We start from the raw sequence: 26,324 nt of genomic DNA, 5'->3' as shown, positions 1-26,324 counted from the left end.
GCTATTCTAAAACGTTGAAACGCATACCGAGTTTTTATATTCATGCATTTGCGTTTGATATGTTTCTTGCCTTTCATGCAAGGCTAGTTTTAAGAGGTGAGGTGGGAGCAAAATACATTTGTAAGAAATTATTTTCCTTAAAATTCCCCAGGAGATTTCAGGTTCTAGAGAACTTTTAAGGGTAGGTCCCCAACGTGCTTTTCAGCAGAAGCAAGCATGTTCTTTCTATATTGTGCTGCTACAGGATCTGACAGACTCAGTTTACAGTCATCATTTACTTTGAATAAGAAGCCAGAACTAGTTGAGACAAGTGAAGATCTAGGTCACACCGATCAAGTATAGCAGAAAAATGGTGTTTGTGTGTGCTTTTGAGCACATTTTGCTTAACCAAAGTACAGTAGACCCTTGCTTCATGCAGACTCGACTTAAGCGTTTTCGTATTAACCCGAGTTGAGTATGAGAGGGATCCTACTTTATTGTAACCTGCCTCTCCGCTTACCCTCTTGCTGTCGACCGGCTCAGGGGCTCCTTAGGAGGCAGCTCCTGCCTCACGGCTGCCCAGTGCTGTGATGCCAGGGGCGGAGAGGGGGACACGCGGCTGAAGCTGCCTGGGGCCAACCCGTGCTGTGGCTGGAGCTGCCACTGCCAGATCAGTCCCAGGGCCAACTTGCTCCATGGCTGGAGCTATCCAGGGCTCCAGCACAGCAGCTGGAGCTACCTGAGCAAGCCCAGGGCCAAGCTGTGCCATGGCTGAGGGGTGGTAGGGGTGCCATGGCTGCTCTTCATGGCTGGTGGTTGGAGCAGAGTCTTTGGCTGCCCACTTCCCCCCAGCTAGGGAAATTCCGGGGAACTCCCCAACACGTACTCCCCGCCCCCAATTTATGAGAAATGTGATTTACACAGAGGTAGCCCAGGACGCAACCTCCACATAAATCAGGGGTTTACTGCATTAGAGAATGTGGTGTTTAGCCAAAGTTCAGTAGCATGCTAAGTATTGTTAAAAACAAAGCTATGGCACTATTTAAAGAGGATAATATTATAAAGAAGTTTAATTGAAGGCCTGTATGCTAGTCTTGCGCATACGTTTAAAAAGTTTAAAAGCTGAGATTTGGGTTGCCTCTGGAGAAATAGCTATGGGAACTCTTGCAAACACTCAGTTTGAAGCACTCAGAATCTTGGCCAGGATTCTCTTTAGTCCTTGACTGTTATCTCGCTCTTCTGTGCTGATTGTTTCTCTGTTTACTCGTTTGTTCAATTAAAAAAAAGTTCCCTTTTCCTTCTTTCATATATTTATACTTTGACATTGTGTGTGCGCGCGCACGTGCGTACAATGCTTCTTCCTGTTATTAACCTACATACAAGTTAATAATTGAGTTTAGGAAGGAAGCAAGGTTGGAGAAGATAAGAAGATAAGAATTCCCACAGATATTTCTTGTGCTTTATACATACTATACATTCCAGTCAACTTGTTGAAACAACACATCTGCAGCTGTCCTACATATGAGTGTTTACCATGCCTCTACTTATCTATTAGATATTTATCTTGGCTGCTTTACGTTTGTGCTTCCTGTCTCAACACTATATTGATAATTATGGAGGAAAAATATTAAGTTCTTCATTTTTACAAATATTTTGCATGATAAAACTTCTTGAAGATTTATAATTAGCATTCCTTCTTCCAGAGCCCTTTAAAAGCTTATTTTTTATGACTTTATGGCATTATTTCCACTAAAAACAATGCAAAGTCCAGTGGCACCTTATAGACTAACAGATATTTTGGAGCATTAGGTTTTGTGGACAAAGACCCACTTCATCAGATGCATCTTTACCCACGAAAGTTTATGCTCCAAAATATCTGTTAGTCTATAAGGTGTCACAAGACTTCTTGTTGTTTTTGCAGATACAGACTAACATGACTGCCCCATGTTACTTATTTCCAGTGATATCATTGATCATTTCTTCTAGCCCCATGGCAGACTAGATATGCCCTGCAGGTTATATGTGGCCTGCCAAGCCTTTTAATCTGGCCTGTGGCCTTTCCTATTGCTGCAGGATGGGGAGGGCTTTGGATAATGTCCCCGCCACCAGCAAAATCTCTCAGTTCCTTTTGGCGGGAAACTGGCAAATGGGAGCTGAGAGATTTTGTGGGGATTTGGGGGAGGGGAGGCAGTGCAGAACAACTTCTTAGTTTCCATTGGCTGGTTTCCAGCCAGTAGATGAGATTTTTATTGGTGGGATGAGGCAGTGCACAAAGCTCTCCTGCTCCCCACCACAGAGACACATGTAACAGCCAGTGGCATGGGACTCCCAGCAAGCAGGGAAATGTTACTGAAAGTGCAGTTGTCCAGGAGCGTATCATGGCCAGAACCTGCCTGTAGCACGCGCATGTACAAACCTGCACCCTGCCTCCTTCACACATCCCCCAGCCAGAATCCTCTCCTGCACCCATGCCTCCTCCTGGACCCTGCATCCTATTGCCTCAGATCACATCTGTCGCCCCCTGCCACTTCCTTCATCCAAACGCCCTCTCAGACCCCACGCACTATCCTGCACCCAGAGGGGCTGACAGCCACTATAGGCCCACAGGTATGGTGGGTGGGGGTCACTCTATGCCTCTGAAGGGGCAGAGCCTCAGGTAGAAGAGGCAGGACTGAGGACAGTCAGCCCTTAGCGCTGCTTGGAGCAGGGTGCTGGGTCCTCCCTTTCCACCCCTCCAGAGCCACACAGAGCAGCACTTCCAAGGCATTTCAAAAGGGCCTGGGGCTCTGTAGCAGCAGCTGCATTGGTGGCCAGGAGCTCTGGGGTCTTTTGAAAGGCCGGGCCCTGGTACGAATGCCCCACCTGTCCATTTCCCCTTTGGTTTGACTGCCTGTGCCCAAGACCCCTCCCAGACCCCACATGCCTTCTATAGAAAGTGCAGCCCTTGACCACTTACCAAAATCTTGAAGTGGCCCCTACATAAATTATTGCCCATCCTGCTCTAGTGATTTTTAACTCCTGGATTGTGACAAAATTGGATTGTAAGAGTGTTCTTCTTTGAGTGTCTGCTCATATCTATTCAATTTAGGTGCACACATGCATGCACAGGTGTTGGAAAGTTTTCCCTAGCAACTAGCCAGGAAGGGCTCCACTCATCCAAAACCATCAGCATGGCATTGCTCCCACTCTGATGCACGCTTCAGAGATGCCCAGGTCATTGGCACCAACTCTGTCAGCAGTGGCATTCTGGGTGCAGAAAGCACCAGGCACTCCTGGAGCCTGTGCTCCTGATTCCTTGCATGCCAAGCACAAAGCCCCAACCTCTTGGACTTTGTCTTGATGTGATTGGGTGCCAGTTGATCCTTTGTCATTGCCTGATGCATACTGGGAGGCCCAGGGATTCACAGAAATAATGAGCTCCCATGTGCGCACCGAGACCCCTGCCCCTTGATTCGTGTCCAGGGTTGAGCCTTCACTTCTGGGCACTGATCTTATTCCTGGCATCAGTCCCTGTCCTGGTGCCGCTTGACTTCTCTTTTTCCCCCTCTCACTGTAGCACTGCTCTGTTCAAACTCATTCTCCTCCACAGCAGTCCGGTTCTCAGCCCACTTCACCCTCGCTCTCCTTTGCTGCTTTCACTTGCTTCATCGGAAACCACATGCACCAAGCCAGTCATATTCTATACTCTGGAAACGGCTCCTCCCTTAGCCCTCCAGTTATTATTTTTCTGCCTCATTCCCCTGCTCTCCAGTGTCAGACCCTCAAGGCCTGAAACAGGACTCCGCTGCTGCTCAGTAGCCTCCAGGTTGGTACCCCTACTGTGAGCTCTGGGTGTATCATGAATCAACAGGCACAGTGCTCTCTTTCTGGTTGCATACAACATCTAGTTCAAAAGCTCCCGAGACTGCTGCTAGCCACCCACTTGAGTGCTCCTGCCACCCTTCTTCTCGTGAGGCAATATCATCTCGTCCTCCTCCTCCTCCTCTCTTAGAGGACCCTGCACTGGTGATGCCCTCCTTGGCATCCACCAGCTCTTCCCCAGACAAAGCTGTAGCAGATGCATCAGCCTCAGGGCCTCCACCTACCGACTACAGTGTGCTCCAGGAGCTTCTCAGCCATGTGGCCATGAGCCGTAATGTTCCAGTGGAGGAAGTTACTGAGTCTGACCCCACCTGTTACATTTGACCTCCGAAGGTCCATCCTGTGTGGCCCTTCCCTTTAACAAGGCTGTCACAAATGCTGCCTGTACTATTTGGCAGGCTCTGGCTTCTGTCAGCTGACTGCTTATGGGGTAAAACTCAAGTACTTCACACCAGTAAAATGCTGTCCTTGCACATCCATCCACCATCTTGCTCTTGAGTGGTAGATGCTGCAATTGAGAGAGAGAGCCGAGGACAAGAGGCCCTAGCGCCTAGGTCCAAAGATGCCAGGTGCCCAGACCTCTTCGGACAAAACATCTTTTTGATTGAGGGCCTAATGTTTCGGGTGGCTAACCAGCTGGTCATCCTTAGCTACTACAATTATGACTCCTGGTCTGTGGCTCTCAAGTTTAAAAAGGCCCTCCCTGAAAATCTCAGGGAGGCATTCTTGACCCTTATGCAGGATGGCAAGGGGGTGTGTCTCACTTGCCTGCAGGAAGCCTTTGATATGGGTGACTCTGCAGCCCACTCTATTGCCTCTGGCAGAGCCATGGCAGGGGTCATCAGGGCTCCATCCAGAGGTCCAACACACCGTCCAGGATCTCCCTTTTGACTGCCAAGGGTCATTAGCTCAGCAGTCCAGCACTTTCCGTTATAGCCTCAATGGCTCTTGCAGTACCAGTAAGTCCTTAGGCATGCATACTCCTGCTATGCAGCAGAAGCCCTTTACGCCACAGGCCCAATAGCATCAGCTGCGGTCGAGGCCCTTCCAGCCTTGTGGGTGCTTGGACTTCTGTCAATGAAGAGGCATTAGTCCCACTGCCAGCCTTCCTGTCAACAGTCTGGGGTTGGTTGCAGCCACTTAAAATCCTCATCAAAGCACTCCTTTTGTTAGCGTGCTTGAAATCAGAGTACCTCCACAACTGGATTCTGCCTTACCCTTTCTGAACAGACTCTGTCCATTCCTCCAGGCCTGATTAGCCATCACATCGGACTGCTGGGTTCTCGGAACCATTGCTTTGGAAGACACTACCCATTTCATGCCACGTTGCTGTCCCGCTCCCACTGCCCACTTGTTGTTCTTCTGGGACCCTTTTCATGAGCAGCTCCTCCAGGAGGTTCAGTTGCTCCTAAACTTGGGGATGGTGGGAAAGGTGCTCCCTCCAGACTGGGGCAGGGGTTCTACTCCCACTGCTTCCTGGTTCCCAACGTGAACAGAGGGTTGCAACCCATCCTAGACCTCCAGGAACTCAAGTTTGTGGAGTCTCGCAAGTTCCGCATGGTATCTCTGGACACCATCATCCCCTCTCTTGATCCAAGAGATTGGTACCCTGTACTTGACTTAAAGGGCACTTACTTTCATATTTCCATCTGTCTGTCCTACGAGCAGTACCTCCAGTTCATAGTTGGCCACCTGCACCTTCAATTCACAAACCTCCCCTTCAAGTTCTTCACAGCCCCCAGGGTGTTTACCAAATGCATGGTGGTGGTGTTCGCCTTTCTCTGCCATCATGGGGTTCGGGTGTACTGGTACCTGGACAACTGAGTCCTCCATGAGCAGTCTGCAAATCAGATGCAGTTGCAGGTGGCGTTCACCAGACAGACTCTGGACAAGCTGGGCTTGCTGCTCAACCAGCAAAGTCCTCACTAACACCCAGTCAGCGTGTAGAGTTCATCAGGGCGGTTTTTCTTCAAATAGTGTTCCTGTGGGTGCTGCAGTCTGGGTGTCTGTGTGTCCTTGCACCAGAGCTCAGAGATTCTTCCATAGCCATGGTTTTCCACACATGTGCAGAAGCGCCTCCTTGTGCACTCTGGCGCGTGCGTGGTGCGGGTTCCTCAATTCCTTCTCTACTGTCCTTGGCTACAGATGGAGCCTTGCTAGTCTCTACAAAAGAGTATGACAAGTGGTTGGTTAGTTAGTCCTTAGCTGTTTCCTCGTCCAAGTTATCAACACTTGTTCTACATTGTTTGAATCTTTAACAAAAAAAAAAATGTAGCTAGTTGGTGTGCTGCGTCACTGCCATGACAGGCTCCCCAGAATTCAAGTGGTGCACCACATGCAAGGACAGCATGCTGGCATTGGATGGCCATGCGTCCGACATAAAATGCCTTGGAGAATGTCACCAGACATGGTGAGAGCCCATAAACATCAGGCCAACAGGCTGAAGACTTTTCTGTACAAAATGTTCTTGCTGCTACCAGCTGTGGATAAACCAGTGTTGAAGGCTGCGGCCAAGGGTGAGGACTCCCAAGCATCCCCCGGCTTCCAAAGGGTCTCCCACTATCGTACCAGGTCCCTCTCCTACCTATTCCTGGCCTCTGGCACAGTCTCTGTGAACCGCACCAGAAGGGAAAACCATCCTGGGCTCTCTGGCACTGTCCCTGCAGCACTGACTAAACCGGTGCACTCTGTGTCAAAGCACAAACACGCAGTGTCAACTTCATTGGTACCAATGGCACCGGCAAGCCCATAGTCTCTTAAAACGTGGCAGACCACTCCAGTGTCTGTGCCTTCTGCCATGCATGCCAGGAAACAGCACTGCTCATGCTCACCACATGTTAGCCAGTGGCCGGGTAATGTGTGGTGAGGTGTTCCCCTGGGTCCTAAACAACCCAGTTTTTTACTGCTGGAGCAGGGAGCTCCTAGCGCTCTCACAAATGGCCAGGCCGTGGTAACCAAATGGTTAAAGTTCTTTTTATTGTGCCGGCTGTGTTGCAGTGGCAAAGAGCAACAGCAGTCAGGCTTAGATCTTAACTAGCTAGAAGTTTATTTAAGCTACAGTTGTAAGCATGCGGTTACAAAAGGCTATTGTCTACTTCTTATGCTAGCAAAGTACAGGTGTTAACAGGTTACGTTACAATACAATACAAAGATATCTGTTACCATCTAACACAGTGATGTCTTGATACAACGACATCTAGTTACAGAGCTCTAATTCTTTAACTGTGCGCACCAAAAAGGAGACCTTGCATGGGTATATCTTACCCTCCTTGCGTCTCTCGATACCAGCGTAGCCAAACTGGATCGGTCGCTCAATTCCACGGAAAGACGAATACGAGGTTGGGCGTCCCCAGTTGCGGACCTCGGGAGGCAATCACCTGACCTGACCAGCAGGTAGTTGGTGGAGACGCACTCAGAGTTAGAACATAAGAACGGCCATACTGGGTCAGACCAAAGGTCCATCAAGCCCAGCATCCCATCTGCCGACTGTGGCCAATGCCAGGTGCCCCAGAGAAGGAGAACAGAAGACAATGATCAAGTGATTTATCTCCTGCCATCCATCTCCTGCCCTTGTTATGAAGGCTAGGGCACCATACTTTATCCCTGGCTAATAGCCATTTATGGACCTAACCTGCAAAAATTTATCAAGCTCTTTTTTAAACCCTAATAGAGTCCTGGCCTTCACAGCCTCCTCAGGCAAGGAGTTCCACAGGTTGACTGTGCGCTGTGTGAAGAAAAATTTCCTTTTATTAGTTTTGAACCTACTACCCATCAGTTTCATTTGGTGTCCCCTAGTTCTTGTATTATGGGAAAAGGTAAATAATTTTTCTATATTCACTTTCTCCACACCATTCATGATTTTATATACCTCTATCATATCGCCCCTCAATCGCCTTTTTTCCAAACTGAAAAGTCCCAGTCTCTCTAGCCTCTCCCCATATGGGACCCTTTCCAAGCCCCTAATCATCTTAGTCGCCCTTTTCTGAACTTTTTCTAATGCCAATATATCTTTTTTGAGGTGAGGAGACCACATCTGCACGCAGTACTCGAGATGTGGGCGTACCATAGTTTTATATAGGGGAAGTATGATATCTTTTGTCTTATTATCGATCCCTTTTTTAATAATTCCTAACATCCTATTTGCCTTACTAACTGCCGCTGCACACTGCGTGGATGTCTTCAGAGAACTATCCACTATAACTCCAAGATCCCTTTCCTGATCTGTCGTAGCTAAATTTGACCCCATCATGTAGTACGTGTAATTTGGGTTATTTTTTCCAACATGCATTACCTTACACTTACCCACATTAAATTTCATTTGCCATTTTGCTGCCCAATCACTCAGTTTGCTGAGATCTTTTTGTAGTTCTTCACAATCCCTTTTGCTTTTGACTGTCCTGAACAACTTGGTGTCATCTGCAAACTTTGCCACCTCACTGCTTACCTCATTTTCCAGATCATTGATGAACAAGTTGAACAGGATCGGTCCCAGGACTGAGCCCTGGGGAACACCACTAGTTACCCCCCTCCATTGTGAAAATTTACCATTTATTCCAACCCTTTGTTTTCTGTCTTTTAACCAATTCCCGATCCATGAAAGGACCTTTCCTCCTATCCCATGACCACCTAATTTACATAAAAGCCTTTGGTGTGGGACCGTGTCAAAGGCTTTCTGGAAATCTAGGTATATTATGTCCACTGGGTGCCCCTTGTCCGCATGTTTATTAACCCCTTCAAAGAATTCTAATAGATTAGACAGACACGACTTCCCTCTGCAGAAACCATGCTGACTTTTGCCCAACAATTCGTGCTCTTCTATGTGCCTTGCAATTTTACTCTTTACTAGTGTTTCTACTAATTTGCCTGGTACTGATGTTAAACTTATCGGTCTATAATTGCCAGGATCTCCTCTAGAGCCTTTTTTAAATATTGGTGTTATATTGGCCGTCTTCCAGTCATTTGGTACCAAAGTGGATTTAAAGGATAGGTTACAAACCACTGTTAATAACTCCGCAATTTCACATTTGAGTTCTTTCAGAACCCTTGGGTGAATGCCCGTCTGGTCCTGGAGACTTGTTACTATTCAGCTTATCAATTAATTCCAAAACCTCCTCTAATGTCACTTCAATCTGAGTGAGTTCCTCAGATTTGTCGCCTAAAAAGGCTGGCTCAGATTTAGGAACCTCTGTAACATCTTCAGCCGTGAAGACTGAAGCAAAGAAATCATTTAATCGCTCCGCAATGGCACTGTCTTCCTTGATCGCTCCTTTTATATCTTTATCATCCAAGGGCCCCACTGCTTTTTTAGCAGGCTTCCTGCTTCTAATGTATTTAAAAAACATTTTACTATTGTTTTTTGAATTTTTGGCTAGCTGTTCCTCAAACTCTTTTTTGGCTTTTCTTACTACATTATGACAGTTAATTTGGGAGTGTTTATGTTCCTTTCTATTTTCCTCACTAGGATTTGACTTCCACTTTTTAAAAGCTGCCCTTTTCTCTCTCACTGCCTTTTTAACATGGCTGTTTAGCCATGGTGGTTCTTTGTTAGGTCTCTTACTGTGTTTTTTTATTTGGGGTATACATTTAAGTTGGGCCTCTAGTATGGTGTTTTTAAACAGTTTCCATGCAGCTTCCAGGGATTTTAGTTTAATTACTCTACCTTTTAGTTTCTGTTTAACTAGCTTCCTCATTTTAGTGTAATTCCCCTTTTTGAAATTAAATGCCAGAGTGTTTGACCGCTGCGGTATTCTTCCCAACACAGGAATATTAAAAGTTGTTATATTGTGGTCACTGTTTCCAAGCGGTCCAGTAACAGTTACCTCTTGGACCAGATCCTGCGTTCCAGTCAAGACTAGATCGAGAATCGACTCTCCCCTTGTGGGTTCCCGTACTAGCTGCTCCAAGAAGCAGTCATTTAAGGCATCAAGAAATTTAATCTCTGAATCCCGTCCTGAGGTGACATGCACCCAATCAATATGGGGATAATTGAAATCTCCTATTATTACTGTGTTTTTTATTTTGATAGCCTCTCTAATCTCCCTCATCATTTCAGCATCACTATCACTGTCCTGGTTAGGTGGTCGGTAATATATTCCTAATGCCATATTCATATTAGAGGAATGAATTGTTATCCATAATGATTCTATGGAACATTTTGATTCCTTTAGGATTTTTACTTCATTTGATTCTATATTCTATAGAGTTCTGCTGGGCCCACCTTTATACCCCTTGGGTCACGTATTCTCTTTCTTATCTATGGTGCCAGATCGTACTGGTCTGTCTTCTGTGACGCCAGTTTTTACAAGGGTAGTTCTTACTTAATTTGCCCTTTTAAGACAGGAGATAAGCAATTTGGGAGTACAGGACATTCTTTTGCAGGGGCGGAGATTTCCTCTTCTGGGATGGTATGTGTGTGCGCATCAAATCCATCAATGCCAGCTGGGGTGATTTTCCTGAGGTTCCCCCCCCCACCCTCTTGTTGACAGTTTGGCCTGTTAGCCTTTTATCTGTACTTTCTGTTTCTCAGGGTCATGGTGAGCTAGCACATCTGGGCCTCAATGAGAGACATCAAAGACTGTGCTGTCAGCAGCTGTTTCCGTGCCCTGTGTGCTTGTGAGGCACCTCAGTGGGGGAGGGGGGCAGCAAGCAAGCTGGCTTGTAAGGGGGAGACTTTTGTCTGGCTACACCACAACAAGGTGCTTTGTGTAAGACCAGGGCAGATACCCCTCCCCACTCTTGGGCACCAGGGGATACAGCACGACATTGCCACAAGCACCGCACATCATCCACGCCTTCCATGCCACAGCAATTGACACCGAGAGATCCGGTGCTGGCACCGGTACTGATTGGGCAGCAGACCAGGCCGGCACTGTCTCGTTGGCATTGATCGTGACCAAGGTCGCTGCCGTCACTGTGCCTTTCCCGTTGTTCAGTATCATAATCCGTCTCTGATACCAGACCTCTAACGCTGACAGCATCAGTGTGTTTTCTTCTCAGGACTCCAGCCCTGTACGTGGGCAGCATGTCCCACTGGTACTGGTCACCATGCAATGCCATCCAACTCCTCCACCATGGTTAGCCTACCACTACTCTCAACCGGAACAACAGTGGCCCTCATGGCACGAGCCATCACAGCACTGCTGTATCTGGCTGGCACTGTCATCAGTGTTGGAACCACACTCACCTTCACCACAGCCTTCCACGGCTGAGTTTCTTCCATCAATGTGCCCTGGCACCAAGGGATCTTTCTCTGCATGGTGAATTGGGAGTGTGTTGTTCCAGATGGGCCTTCAAAGGTTGATTGGCTTGGAAGCAAGGCTTTGAGCCAGGCCTAGCCAGTAGCTTTTAAGAGGGCAGCTACAACAAACATTAAGCGTCAAGAACAGGGCAACAGCTAACAGGGAGTTTGCCTGGGAAAGCATCCGAGAGGAGCTCAAGTAAGTGTGGCTTTTCAGGGACCGTGTTGTGAGCTGGTGGGTTGAATATCCGTGTGTGTGTGTGTGTGTGTGAGAGAGAGAGAGAGAGAGCATTTCTTTTGCAGTTTTTGCAAAGGGGGAAGTTTGAAAGTGTGTTTGGCAGTTTGATAAGTTTGCAAAGATGTGAATTGGGAGTGCTTTGTTCCAGGTGGATATTCAAGGGCTGATCGATTTCAGAAGAGCAGACTTTGTCTCCTTGAGATAACTGATGGGTGGGATCCCCTGGGAAACTAATATGAAGACGAAAGGAGTTTTAAAGAAGCCTTATTGAGGGCACAGGAACAAACCATCCTGATGCATGGTTTAAAAAAAAAAAAAAAGAAAATATGGTAGGAAACCAGCTTGGCTTGCTACAGAAATCCTTGGTGAGCTTAAACTCAAAAAGGTATGCGTATAAGAAGTGGCAACTTGGACAGATGACTGAGGGGTATAAATATATGGCTGGAGAATGCCAGGAAGTAATCAGGAAAGTGGAAGCACAACTGGAATTGCAGCTAGCAAGGAATGTGAAGACCAACAAGGGTGTCTACAGGCATGCTAACAATAAGACTCATCAGGAAGGATGTGTGGCTATTACTGGGTGAGGGAGGTAACTTGGTGACAGATGATGTGGGAAAGACTGAAGTACAGTAGGGTTTCACAATTTGCAAACTTAATATTTGCAAATTCAGTTATTCACCAGTGGCCGGCAACTGCCACTTCCCCATGGGCCCCGGGTACCCCCCATTCACGAAAAATTGTCATTCATGAGGGTTCTGAACATGGAACCTTTGCAAATATTGAGACCCTACTGTACTCAATGCGTTTTTTGCCTCAGTCTTCATGGACAATGTCAGTCCCCAGACGACAGCACTAGGCAATGCAGTATGTGGAGGAGGTGGGCAACCCTCTGTGGGTAAAGAACAGGTTAGGAGCTATTTAGAAAAGCTAGATGCACGCAACTGGATGGGTCTGGATTTAATGCATCCAAGAGTACTGAGGGGATTAGCAAATGTCATTGCGGAGTCTTTGGCTGTTATCTTTGAAAACTCATGGAGATCGCGAGAGATCCCAGATGACTGGAAAAAGGCAAATGTAGTGCTCATCTTTAAAAAAGGAAACAAAGCCAATCCAGTAAACTATAGACCAATCAGCCTTGCCTCATTCCCTGGTAAAATCATAGAGGGGATCCTCAAGGAATCCATTTTTTGAGCACTTTCAAGAGGGAAAAGGTGAACATGGGTTCACCAACAGCAAGTCCTGCCTGACCAATTTGATTTGCTTGTAGGATGAGGTAACTGGCTTTGTGGACATGGGGAAGTCAGTGTGTGTGAGAGATACTTTGACTTTAGCAAAGCTTTTGATACAATCTCCCCTAACATTCTTGCCTATATTTTAAGGAAGTATGAATTGGATACATGAACTGTAAGATGGATAAAAAGCTGGCTTGATGGACAGGCCCAATGGGTAGTGGTCAATGGCTCTGTCTGGTTGATGGTCATTTTCAAGTGGAGTGCCCCAAGGATTGGTTCTAGGGCTGGTATTGTTCAACATCTTTATTAATGACCTGGATGAGGGGCTGGATTGCATCCTCAGCAAACATGGGGATGACCCTAAGCTAGCGGGAGAGGTAGATATGTTGGAGAGTAGGGAGGGTCCAGAGTCACTTAGACAAATTAGAGGATTGGGCCAAAAGAAAACAGATGAGGTTCAATAAGTGTAGAGTCCTGCACTTGGGACAAAAGACTCCCAAGCATTGTTACAGACTGGGGTCTGACTGGCTGAGTAGCAGTGCAGCAGAAAACCTGGGGATTACCGTGGATGAGAGGATGGGTATGAGTCAAAAATGTGCCCTTACAGCAAAGAAGGCTAACAGCATATTGGGGTGCATTAGGAGAAACACTTCTAGCAGATCTAGAGAAGTTATTATTCCCCTCTACTTGGCACTGGTGAGGCCACATCTGGAGTATTGCGTCCAGTTCTGGGTTCTGGGCCCCCCCAGTATAGAAAGGATGTGGACACATTGGAGCAGGTTCAGTGGAGGGCAATGAAAATGATTAAGGGGCTAGAGGACATCGCTTACAAGGAGAGGCCGAGAGATTTGGGCTTATTTAGTCTGCAGAAGAGAAGAACGGAGAGCAATTTGATAGAGCCCCCCTTCAGGAAATTGAAGGCTGCTAAAGAGGATGGAGAGGGACTGTTCTCAGCGGTGACAGATGGCAGATCAAGGGGCCAATGTTCTGAAGTTACAGAGAGAGGGGTGTAGGTTGGATATTATTAAAAAAAAAAAAAAAAAAAAAAAAAACTATTTCACCAGGAGGGTGGTGAAGCGCGGGAATACATTACCTAGAGAGGTGGTGGAATCCCCTTTCCTAGAGGCTTTTAAATCCCAGCTTGAGAAAATCCTGGATGAAATGATTTAGTTGGGGTTGATCCTGCTTTAGGCAGGGGGCTCTACTAAATGGCCTCCTGAGGTCCCTTCCAGCTCTAGAATTCTGTGATTCAATGAAGGAGCCTCTCCTCTGCACCCGTCTTCCTCATCAGCAGATGATGCATTGCAAGCCTTATCACCTTCCTTGGCTGACAGTGCTCAGTCATTCCAGGACCTTTTCTGCCAGGTGTCGTAATCTTTAGATAAGGACACTCAGGCAATCCCAGTTATTAAACAGTACCAGCTGTTCTGTACGGAACAGCCACCGTCATCTTCCTGGGTAGCGCTGCCTATGGATGAGGCCATCATGGACCCAAAGGCAGTATTGTGGTGAACCCCAGCTTCCATCGCCCCCCGCCACTAGTAAATAGGCCAATAAGAAATACTTTGTGGAATCCAGGGAACTGAATTTTTGTTTACTCACCCATCTCTAAACTTGTTAGTAGTAGACACCACCCATAATAAAACATCTTTTCGCTCCACACCTCAGGACAAGAATATCAAAAAATGCGATATTATGGGGCAAGAAATGTACTCTTCTGGAACTCTTCTCATTCAGGCTGCTAATTAGATCACCATGCTGGTGGACCACAACTTCCAAAATTACTCCAAGCTTCAGGAACTGGTCCTGGTGCTACCTGATCGTCTGCGGCAGACGCTTTCTGATATCATTAAAGTGGACCATACCATTTTAAGTATGGATGAACGGTTGGCCATGGACATAGCCAACACAGCAGCACACATCACTGCCTCATCAGTAGTCCTGCGCCGCACCTTCTAGCTCATCCCCCGGTGGGTACTGAAAGAGTTTCAGCATAAGGTTGAAGACCTGCCATTCAACCTCCAGCGTCTCTTTGTGGATAAGACTGACGTTCTCCATTCAATGAAAGACTCTAGGACGATGTTATACACTGCTGTCTAAACAGGCTCGGTATTTCCCATTCCAGTGCCCTCGGGACCGGTCCCAGCAACAGAGGCATAGACCGCAATATCAGCGTTCTGGCAGACAGTATCAGAGCCAACAGCCCTTGACATCCCACTTTCGGCCCTCCAAGCAACAGTTTTGAGGTTGTGGTCGAGAGTCTGATCCAGCGTTCTCTACAGGGCACCAAGCACCCATTCTGCCACCGTCTCTGCCCTTTTTTGATCAGTGGGAAGTCATCACCACAGACAAGTGGGTTTTGGAGCTAGTGGCATAAGGATACTACATCCCCTTTATCTCTATTTTCTGGTGAACAGGGAGTTAGAGAGGGAGTTCTCCAGGCAGGTAAAGGAGAAGAAAATACAGGATTCTTAAGTAAGAGGCTGTCTGTGTGTGTGTTGTGTTTGGGGCTTTCTGGCTGTGGCTGTGGTGTTTTTCTGCTCTGTGGTGTGTGGTGGTTGTTTTTTTTGGAGGGTTTTTTTTTTTTCTCCTCCTGTTTTCCCCCCAACAGAGGGTGGACTGGGACTGGCAGTTGGAATCTGTTGGCTTCTAAATTTCTAAATAAGCTTGTTATCTAGAAGCCTCTGCTGATTGGCTGGGCCTCAGTAAGGGGAGGGACTTTGAGGCAGTTCAGGGCTTTCTAAAGCAGTGTCCAAGCAACAAGGTGCGCTTGCGAACGGGGGACTGCAAACAGGGAGTTTAGAGAGGGAGTTTGCAAGGGAGCGGAAGGGGCCAGGGACCCTTCCCTTTTTTTTAAATCACTGTTCTAGGATGGCAGGCATGGATAGTGACAGGTCTGCTGCTGTTACCTGCTCGGGATGTGCCATGTTTGTCTTCCTCCCAGAGGAAAGAAGGGATTTTGTCTGCAGTAAGTGCAAGCTTGTCTCCATTTTAGAAGAAAAAATTAGGGGACTGGAGGCTCAAGTGTTGACCCTATGCTCAATCAGGGAGGATGAAGATTTCCTTGACAGAAGGGAGCATTTAATCTTGCAAGCACGGCAGGTGGAAGAACCGGGGAGGGTGGTAAGGGATGAAGCGGAGAACTGGTAGCATGTAACTTCTAGAAGAAAAAGAAGGCAGGTACACGAGTGCCCCATTGATATAGAGATAAGTAATCGCTTTCAGGCACTCTCCACTGGTTCTGTGGTGGTGAATGCTTTGGAAGGAGCTTCACAAGGGAAAAATCGCAAAGGAACTGCTTCTACTGCAGGACAGGGGATGTGTAGTCCTAGGGGTGGGGGCTCAATGACCACCACCCCCAGAAGAAAAAGACGGGTGATGGTGGTGGTAGGGGACTCCCTCCTAAGAGGGACTTGAACCATCCATCTGCTGACCAGACCTGCAATCTTGTGAGGTGTGCTGTTTACTGGGAGCTAAAATTCCAGATGTGACTGAGAGCCTTAGAAAACTGCTCAAGCCTTTGGAATACTACTCCTTCCTACTTCTGCATGTGGGAACTAACGACACGGCCAAGAATGACCTTGAGCGGATTATGTGGCACTGGGAAGAAGGGTCAAAGAATTTGGAGCGCAAGTGGTGTTCTCGTCCATCCTTCCTGTTGAAGGGAAAGGACTAGGTAGGGACCATCGAATTGAGGAAGTAAATGCATGGTTACACAGGTGGTGTCGGAGAGGGGGTTTTGGATTCTTTGATCATGGGATGCTGTTCCGGGCACAAGGATTATTAGGAGGAAATGAGGTCCACCTAACCAAGAGAGGAAGGAGCATTTCGCAAGTAGGCTTGCAAACTTAGTGAGGAGAGCTTTAAACTAGGATTGCTGGGGGAAGGTGACCGAAACCCTGTGGGTAGAAAGGAGCTTGGAGGCCGGGAAGAAATGCAAAGAGGAATGTGCAACAAAAGTGGACCATTTGGTTTGAGTAGTGAGGGCGGGGAGATCGACTGGTTATCTAAGGTGTTTGTACACCAAAGCCAGGAGCCTGGGTAACAAGCAGGAGGAATTAGAAGCCCTGGTTCACATGGCAGCCTGCGCTTTATTTGGGGCCATTTGCCAGGCTCCGTCTCCACCCTCTCCAGGCATACCGTCCCTATCAGGTTGGCCTGAACATGGTCATAACTGTGTCTTGCTATATTGCCAATGCCCTCTGTTGGTAACTGTGTCTGCAGAAGGTTCTTGTAGGCACTCCCTTAAGAGCTCCTCAGCCTACCACGTCCCTGGTCCCAGACACCTCGGCTTTAGGCGAGGTAGTCTCACAGCTTGGGCATTGTGGGCAGCAGAGTAGCTGTCACTCCACATCAATGTGCACAAACTCTAGGCCGTTCACCTCACTTGTGTGATATTTCTACCTCATCTTCATGGCTGTTGCATAGCATTCATAACCGATAATACAATGGCCATGTATTACATTAACCATGGGGGATGTGGCGGAAGTGCTCCTTCCTGGTGCAGGTGCCTCTCAAGGAGATCTGTCATGCTGCTACGTGTTCCTTTGTGCATAACTTCAAGTCTCACTATGCAATTGTGCAGCAATGTAGACGAGATGTAGCCTTCAAGGCTGCTGTCCTCGAGTTCGCCGTGCATTGACTCTGACATCCCTCCTGGTTTAGCTTGGGAATCGGCTAACTGGAATAGATGTGAGCAAGCACTTGAAGAAAAATGCTTACTTGCTGTTTTAACTGTTGTACTTCAAGGTGTGTTGCTCATGTGTGTGTTAAACCCACCTCCTGCCCCATGGTCAGAGTGGTTGGCAAAAAGCAACTTTAAGTAGGTGCTGGGTGAGCAGGGTTATATCTAGGCTTCGCATAGGAAACACCCCAGAGGGCTTCCCAGCCAACCCAGCTGGCTGATGGCTAAGGAAAATTTTCTGACAGCCATGCATGTGCACACCAGCAACACATCTCAAAGAACAGCAGTTACAGCTTGTGGTTTCTGCCTTTCTGATCCCATGGGATTGGCTGGGCTTGACTCGGTGCTGTGAACATTGCAAACTGTGCATGGGGTCACAGTGATGCTTACATTTAGTGGAGCCACCTGTCCATAATGGTGGGAGCCCAGCAGGCCAAATTTGAATCCATGGGGCTGCAACACAATTCTCACAAATTTGGCACTGTAAACACTGCCCCCCCCCCCCCCCCCCGCACACACAATCAAGGGGCCGGGGCCAAAACTGATCAGCCACTGGCAACCCACTACACTAGATTGGAACAGTCCAGCCAAGCCTAGTATCCTGTCTTCCAACATTGCTCAGTACCAGGTGACCCAGAGGGATTGAACAGAGCAGGTAATCGGGGGATCCTGTTGCCCATTCCTAGTTATCGTAGAACGTAGGGCTGGAAGGGACCTCAGGAGGTCATCTAGTCCAGCCCACCTGCTTCAAGCAGGATCAACCCCTACCAAGCCATCCCAGCCAGGACCCTGTCAAACCAGGACATCTCTAGGCAACACATTCCAGTGCTTCACCACACTCCTGGTGAACAAACAGAGGCAGCAGTGTTATCCCTAGCCTTTCCTGGCTAATAGCCGTTGATAGACCTATCCTCCATGAATTTATGCAAGTTTTTTTTAAACCCTGTTATAGTTTGGCTTTCATAACATCCTCTGGCAAAGAGTTCCACAGGTTCACTGTGCATTGTGTTCAGTTCAGTACAGCTTTAGTGCCCCTGGTCTGGCACCCTCATGGCTTGAGCAGTCCCAGATCAGGGGTTTTACCAGACCAAGGGGCATCAATTCTGTCCCCCACTGGCCTCCGCCCCTGCTGCTGGCTGCTTTCGCCCACTGCTTCGTGACCTCTTCCTCCCCACCTGGGCTCCCTAGCTGCCAGTTCCTGGCCCCAGCTGCATCTTTCCTGGGCTGGCCCTATAATGAGTCACCACACCCCAGCCTGGGCTGCCAGCTCACCAGCCCTGGCCCCTGCTCCCTGCTGCTACTCCTGCCTGGGCTCCCTGGCTGCTTCTGGACCCTCCCACCTCCTGGCTGCCAGACCAGCTCTGGCTGCCTTGTCCTGGGCTCCTGCCACTGGTCTGGCTGGCTCCTCCTCCTCCCAATCCCCAGACCCTCTGGTCCTGGAATATCCATAGCCTTGCCGGACTATGGATATTGTTGGACGAGAGGATGTCGCATTTGGGTGTTTTAACCCGTACTTCTTTTTATTTATTTTTAAATCTGCTACTTATTAATTTTATATGGTGACTTCTAGTTCTTGTTTTATGCGAAGGAGTAAATAGCACTTCCTTTTTACTTTCTCCACACCGTTCATAACTTCAAAGTCCTCAGTCCTGTCCCTTGCAGTCATCTATTTCCAAGCTGAGTCATCTCTTTTCTAAGCTATGAAGTAAGAGAGGTAGCCATGTTAGTCTATATTCTATCAAAACCAAAAGGCCAGTAACACTTTAAAGACTAACAAAATAATTTATTAGGTGGTGAGCTTTCGTGGGACAGACCCACTTCTTCAGACCATAGCCATACCAGAACAGACTCAATATTTAAGGCACAGAGAACCAAAAATTGTTATCAAGGTAGACAAATCAGGAAAAATGTGATCAAGGTGGTCAAATCAGAAGAGCAGAGGGGCAGTAGGGAGGAGCTCTTTTAGAAGAAGTCCTGCAAGAGAACTGAGGATGAAGTTGGTGATTTCATTGAATACTTGGTACCCTGGAAAGGGACAAGAGTGGAGATGTGTCTTGACCAGAGTACAAAGTCACAAAACAAAAAAAGGAAAAGTGGGGATGGCGGAAGCAATGCAGCTTAATGGAAGCAGCCAAAGCGGGTACTGGAGGTGCAGATGAGTTCAATGCACACTCTGAAAGCAGGAGGTCCTGTGACTGTGAGTGGAGACAGTTTTAGTACCACATGAATCCATATGTTAATAGTATGCCTGTTTTTCTGAAAACCCAGTTGTCTGAAAGTTTTGGATAAACAGGAGGTACAAAATACATAAGTGTTTAATGTTGTAATAATGATATTCTTAGGGGTGTACTCCTTTAACATTGCCTATGCTTAAACAGTAACAAAACTGAAATGGCTCTTGTCAAAGAACTTGTCGTCTTTCCTGTCTATCCATCCTAAGGTAGCTTTTACTCATTACTAGACAGTTCTACTATGTTTTCTCTCTGCACCTATATTCATCTTTCAGAAATTCTTCTTTTTCTTTTGCACAGATTGTTGTGGAATGAGCCAGAAAACTGTATATCTGGGCTAATCTTACAAAAGCTATTTAATGTCTGTATTGACACCGTAAAGCTACATTTGGTGCCAACATTTTTAGGGTGATATTCTGCTTTTACTTTTCACACAGATAAATCATGAATCAAAAAAGGAGCCACAGAACACTGCTCATAACCTCTTCAGAGTTTTTGTTTAGCTGCAATCTCTTAATAGTGTATCATCATCATCATCCTCAATAACCATGGGTTCAGTACCCATTAGTGTCTGATGCCTCTCTTGCTATTTCCTTCCATGTTTCCCTGTCCTGTGCAAAGTGGCTTAGTTTCTGTAGACTAGCTAATTCAAATTATTAAGCAAATATTCCTGTCTCTTGTCACTGCATGTCCAACAAATCAGTATTTCTGATGTGCATTTTTCACGTAACTTGGATATCCACTGGAGGCATGTCAGTACAGATGTCTTTCTAGTTGCTGTCAATAACTGTTAATACGAATTCTCAAGGAGGCCTTTCTCTTGCCTATTAACTTTGATTTTCACCTCTTAGTTCAGCTAATGGGTTGTAGTATTGCATGCAAGTTCCTTTGGAAATAGGGAATGAATGCTTTTAAAATAATTCTTTTGCATTGTTCATCAGCTATTTTTCAACATGAGCAACTGACTGTAGAGGGGCATAATTCCTGCATTCCATTCCTTCATTACAGTTGTATGTCATCTAAAGATTAAATAAAAGACTTGGGCTAGTGATAATGCTGTATTTTCTTGAGAGAAATGTATGGGCAATGTATTAAACATAGCCCAAACGATTTGCATTATCCCCCCAAAACATTGTTTTTGACATATATTTTGTCGTCTTTGGAGAGACCATTCTTGACTCTCATATCATGAAACTGACCTACATAAATATTCCAAGATAGTAGTGCAGAAACTTTTAGTAGCAATTGTTTTCCAGTATAAAATTCAACTCTTATTCACTTACATGAGAAATCTGTTTCGGGACCTTCTGAGCTACAGTGTTTAATTTCATTCTGTTACCCTGTTTAACTGTTTTTAATCTTCTGATTCAATTTTTGTGATTAACTGCAAACACCTCTGATTCAATTTTTGTGATTAACTGCAGACACCTTCTCAAGTGGGAACACTGCTAGAGTTTCTGGTCTCCAGTCTCCGTCGTTCATTCATCTTATGAGAAATAACATACCTGTGTTTTGATTCATGAACTGAAACTCTCCTCCTTGTTCGTTTTCCTCTTCCCTCTTCTATCTAATCTAATGTTATCTGCAACAATTTCTACTCGGTGTTTTGTGTCCAGTTCTCTTCCTCCCCAGACACTGCACCTCACTTGCCAGTTTGATATTGCTCAGTAAAACTTGGGTACCTCTAGTAACACTTGATGTTAAGAGACACTGAAAAATATAGCAGATGAACTCTGTCACAAAGGGCTCTGTCACAAGCACATTCTGCAGATATTGCTACCTGGACATCTCTCCATGGACCTTGGATGTATCACTTTGTTTCTCGATGCCTCTTATCTGATTTTTCCAGTTAGAGTTGAAGTTCTTTGGTGCTAAGACTCTTTCACTGCAAAGTTATGTATAAAATAATGCATTTCTGCCTCTTTTCCTGCAGGTATTTTTATATCTAATTGGATTTCCTGTTAAAAATACTAAATTAACTCCAAGATGTTTTTATAGCAAATTTCAATCTTGAATAGATTTACATGAAAAATCTGAAATATAAATACATGTTTTAAAGGTGAAATAATTTCTTACAATGGTAATTTGTGGGACATCTGAACTTGGATAACTGAAATTTGAGAAGTTGGTGAATTATAATTATAGTGGTCCTTTTTTACATATGCATGCACGTCTGGTTCCATATAAATCTCTCCCTCTTGATCTAGGAGAAAGTTGTTACGTCCTTGCCTTTATTTCAGCTACTTATCCCCAAAAAGTGTAGAATCCAAAAATGCCTTATTCAGAAATGCTGATGATTTTGCTAACTGATTTTTGAGGAGTTGGTAATCTCAAATCTCCTGTTTCATGTTACTAATCATGAGCAGTAGGGAATAATTTACAGTCAGTAGTCTGAATTTCACCTAGTTAATCCGGTTCATAAGAAAGATGAACTAATTTGTCTTGGACTTAGATGAAGCTTTTTATCAAAAAAACAAAAAAGACAGAAGAGATGCTGTAGCTGTTGGCCATCTTGGATTGTTTCACCATAAGCTTTTGTGAAGGCAAAGTGTGCTCTTGAGATGGTAGGTATGAACAGTAGTTACTCTTTCCCCTGGAAAACTCTTACGTACCTACTGTGAGTTAATAAATGTAGATTGTGGGAAACATCTGGAGTTCACCAGCATTTATGTCAGCGCTCCTGAACGAAGGGAATGTGGCGACCACCATTGATAAGAGCTATGCAGTGCAGATGTTTTTTGAAACCTATGTTTGGTTGTGTAAGTGGTTACTGTTAGGTATCAAATTTATTAGCTGGAGTATATATGTATAAATCAATAGTTGTAGGACACAATTAGTCAAGATTGCTTAACCACTTTTGTGAGCTGAACACTAACAATTGGGAGCAATGCTATTTTATAATGGAGTTGCTGGGTTACTTAACAATAACCAATGAATTTCCATGTAGTTTTTTTGAAAATGTTTTTCCTTTCTATCCATCACTAATCTTTAATCTCAAAGGAAGGAACATTGTGCTGCTGTTTAGAAATAAAGGTGGGCTTGAGGTATTCAGTGTCTGGATCTAAAAGCTAAATAAAACAAAGGTAGAGAGATTTTTTCACACAGTTGGGATGAAGATTTTCCATTCAGAATGAAGCCAGGGGTTACCTGAGGTTTCTCCATTTATGGATCCCCTAGAAAAATATTGCTGTCAGACAAGCTGATGGAACAAACTAAAGGAAATCTGTTGGGTCCAAACTCATTTTCTAGCACTGATGTATCTCCAGATTGGTACACTCATCCCTCGCTATACAAGCACAATTGTTTTTCAACTTTCTGCTCGTAGGCGAAAACTTATAAGAGGGACACTAAATTACCGTTAAAATACATGTAAAAGTCTCTGATTCCTAGTGCTCCTAACTCAGTGAAGGAGTGACAGCATGTGGCTCTGCTTTTGAAGGGTAAGTGAATCTTGGGTTTGCGGGGAGTTGGGGAGGATTAAAGGCTGGGGGCAGTTTGGGGCCATTAGTGGGAGGGAGGGAGGGTTAAAACCTGCTGGCAGGTTGGGTCTGTGGAGTGGAGGGGGCGAGGGGGTTCGAGCTGCTGCAGGTTGGGTCTGTGGGGTGGGCTGGTGGGCGGGGGGGGTTCAGGCTGTGGGGGGTTGGGTCAGTGGGGCAGACGGGGATTCAGGCTGCTGCAGGTTTGGCGTGCGGGCTGGCAGGGGGAGGCAGGTGTCAGGCTGCTGCAGTTTGGAGCTGGGAGGGCGGGGTCAGGCAACCACGCTTTCGGGCCATGATGCCAGTGAGGGGGAGGTCATGCTGTGGTGGGTTGGGGCTGGTGGGGGGTGGGTCAGGCTGCCACCATTGGGGGCAGTGGGGCTGGGGGGGGCGTGTCAGACTGCAGTGGGTTAGGGCTGCAAGGTCAGCGGGAGGGGGGTCAGGCTCCCATGGTTTGTGTGTGGGGCCAGCGGTGGGAGGTCAGACTACAGCAGGTTGGAGCTGCGGGGAGGGGGATAAGGCTCATATTAGCAGGGGGAGTTCACTCATCTAGTGAATAAAGGTAAGTATAAGTATCCCTCATTTTAAGCAAGTACTCATAAGTAAAGTACTCACTTAATGAGAAATGAATGTATTGGAATCCAGATGATTACAGTTAATTATCAGATTGCGTTTCCTGAAAATGCCCCAACCTGCTTAAGTTTTTTTTCTTAACTTTCCTGATTGACTGCAAATCTGAGCAGCTTTTATTGGTTTTAAACCTAGGAGGCTTTAATTGTAAGTTTCTTCAAATAAGTTTTATTTTTCATAATATCAAAAATCCTCAGATGATCCTTTTAATTATCATGTAATTCATTTTGGAATATGAGCAGCATGGCACATGACTTAGACATTAGGTGTTGATGCACTAATTTTGAAAGTTAATTGGTTCCAAGCTCCTCATTTAGGATCCATAATGATATCCTGTGGGAGCATGTGATTAGTCCCAGGTCATAGTTAAGGAGGCCTGATAACTTATAAAAACATTATCCATAGTTCTTTCTTATTCAGAGGTGTAATGCAGTTCCTTTCCCACAAATAGAACATACCTGATGTAAACACGCCTGTACAGTTCACTTGTAATACTGTTTGAGAAAGTCAGGCAGTATATGTACCAATAAATATTTGTAGAAATATATCTTTTATAATAGCAGTTACTGTTAACTGATGATATTCCCATGAATTGTGGGAGAAAACAAAGGAAGCGAGTGTTGCAAAGAATGTGTGAGAGTGTTTGAATGAAACATTCTAGAATGCAGGGTTAATGTAAAAATGACAAAGTCATCTTCTTGGCTGTCGCTCAGTAACGAGTAGGCTTTCTTCATGTCACCCTCCTATTTGTGAGTCTTGATGGCTGATTTGGGAGCTGCAGGTCTTATCGCAGAAGGCACAGGCATTGGTAACTGTTAGAGAGATGCAGGGCAGTTTTTGACACTCTTTTCTTCTCCACCTCTCCTCATCTGCACTGCAGCAGGACCTCTCAAATTGCACAACCCCCTCCTGGATTACTGTTCCCCACTGTGGACGGTCCTGGGCAAGGTTCTCCGGAGCATTGACACCAATGCTGCACTTATTACACTTTTTTCAGCATGTCCTTATATTGCTTCCGCTGGCCCCCAAAGCTCTTCTGTTTTCTGAGTTGAAGCAAGGACAGTCTGTTTTGGGATGTGCTGATCAGACATCCAAACTACATGACCAGTCCAGCTAACTTGTTGGTGAATAATGGATTCAGTGCTGGTCGACTCTTCCAGGACACTATTGTTTGTGTGCCTATCCTTCCAAGAGATATTTAGGATTCTTCTGAGACAGCGTTGATGATATTGTTCAAGTGCTTTCAGATGCCGCTTGAATGTTGTCCAAATTTTACATGCATAAAGTAGCGTTGGAAGAACCTCTGCATGATATATAAGGAGCTTTGCCTTGGCCTAGATGTCCTGGTTTTCAAAGACCCTTTGTCTCAGGCAGGCAAAGCGGAGTTTGTGCAACTCAGACGATGCTGGATTTCTGAAGCAGTGTAGACTTTATGGAAAGATGGCTTCCAAGGAATGGGAAATGCACCACATTTTCCAGGAGTTCTCCATTGACTTCAATAGAAGGTACAGGTTGAACAGCTCTAATCTGGAACACACTTGTCCAGCAAACGCCATAATCTGGCATGATTTTAATATCTGGATGACCACTTATCATGTGTGTGGCCAAGTTTCCCATGGTCCCTTAAAGTTTGTTTACGCCACCAGTCCTGGCTCTGTGTTCCATACTATTATTTAGCCGTAATTTACCCATAAATGTCTTCTAAGAGCCCAGTAAGAAATGGAAGTGTTGGCAATGTGCTAGAAAATATTGATCTCCTGTTGTCCAATGATGGTCAGGTCCCAAGAGTGCTGGATGAGTGAGGTTCAGCCTGTATATGAGACTGTCCCCATCAGTGAGGTTTGGTGGAGCACTTTGGTCTTTTTGACATTCACCATTCATTCTATAGACAATCTTCAAGCCATCTGGAAGCTTGCCATCAATGAGGCAAAGGGTGATGGCAGTGAAGATGCAGAACAGTGATGGGGCAGTGGCACAGCCTTGTTTGACTCCTGTTTCGATCTCAAAGGGGACAATTTGGGATCCATTGTTGCTCAATACCACAGCAGTCATGTTGTGAAGCAGCCTCAAGAGGCTAATGAATTTCTGGGGGCTGCCAATCTTTGAGAGGATGGTTCACAGGGTACTACGATTGATTTGAGTTGAATGCTTTGGTTAGGCTAATGAAACACACCTATCAGGCTTGGTTTTGTTCCTGACATTTTTCTTGCAGTTGCTGGGCAGTGAAGATCTAGTCCACTGTTTCTTGGAATAATTGGAAGCCACACTGGGTTTCTGGAAGACTTTCATTCTGAGAGTGGCAGGAGTCAGTTTGCAAGGATTTGATCTAAAATTCTCCCTGCTGTTGCCAGGAGGGAGATATCACAATAGTTTCCACAATCTGACTTGTTGCCCTTCACGAACAGACTGACAATCAGTGTGTCTCTGAACTCTTTTGGCATCTGCACCCAGTTCCACATCTTGAGAATCCAGAGGTGGAGGAGTTGTGGAGCTCTGGCCCATCTTCTTTGAAGGCTTCAGTGGGGATTCCATCTAGTCCAGTTGCTTTGTTGTACTTTATTGCTTTGATAGAAGTTTGGACCTCACTCAGGGTAGGGAGTGTTGCAAGATCGTCCCTCAGCAGCTGCTGAGGGATTTGGTCAGGGGATTCTAGGACCACAATGGAGGGGCAGTTCAAGAACTCCTTATGGTGCTCCCTCCAGCAAGAAGCAATTGCTTCATTGTCTTTCAAGAGCTGGGTACCATCCTTTTGATCT

General features: G+C 46.0%; 1 protein-coding gene across 3 annotated transcripts in view; it reads left to right on the top strand.

The window, feature by feature from the left end:
* The window catches only part of DAPK1 (death associated protein kinase 1), a 170,381-nt gene that overhangs the window by 77,124 nt on the left and 66,933 nt on the right, over positions 1–26,324 (top strand). The gene's annotated exons all lie outside the window — the stretch shown is intronic.

Source organism: Carettochelys insculpta, chromosome 5 (assembly GCF_033958435.1).
Source record: "Carettochelys insculpta isolate YL-2023 chromosome 5, ASM3395843v1, whole genome shotgun sequence".
Classification (NCBI taxonomy): Eukaryota; Metazoa; Chordata; order Testudines; family Carettochelyidae; genus Carettochelys; species Carettochelys insculpta.
Note: the sequence above shows the minus strand (reverse complement) of the source record. Positions and strands in the feature narration are given on the sequence as shown.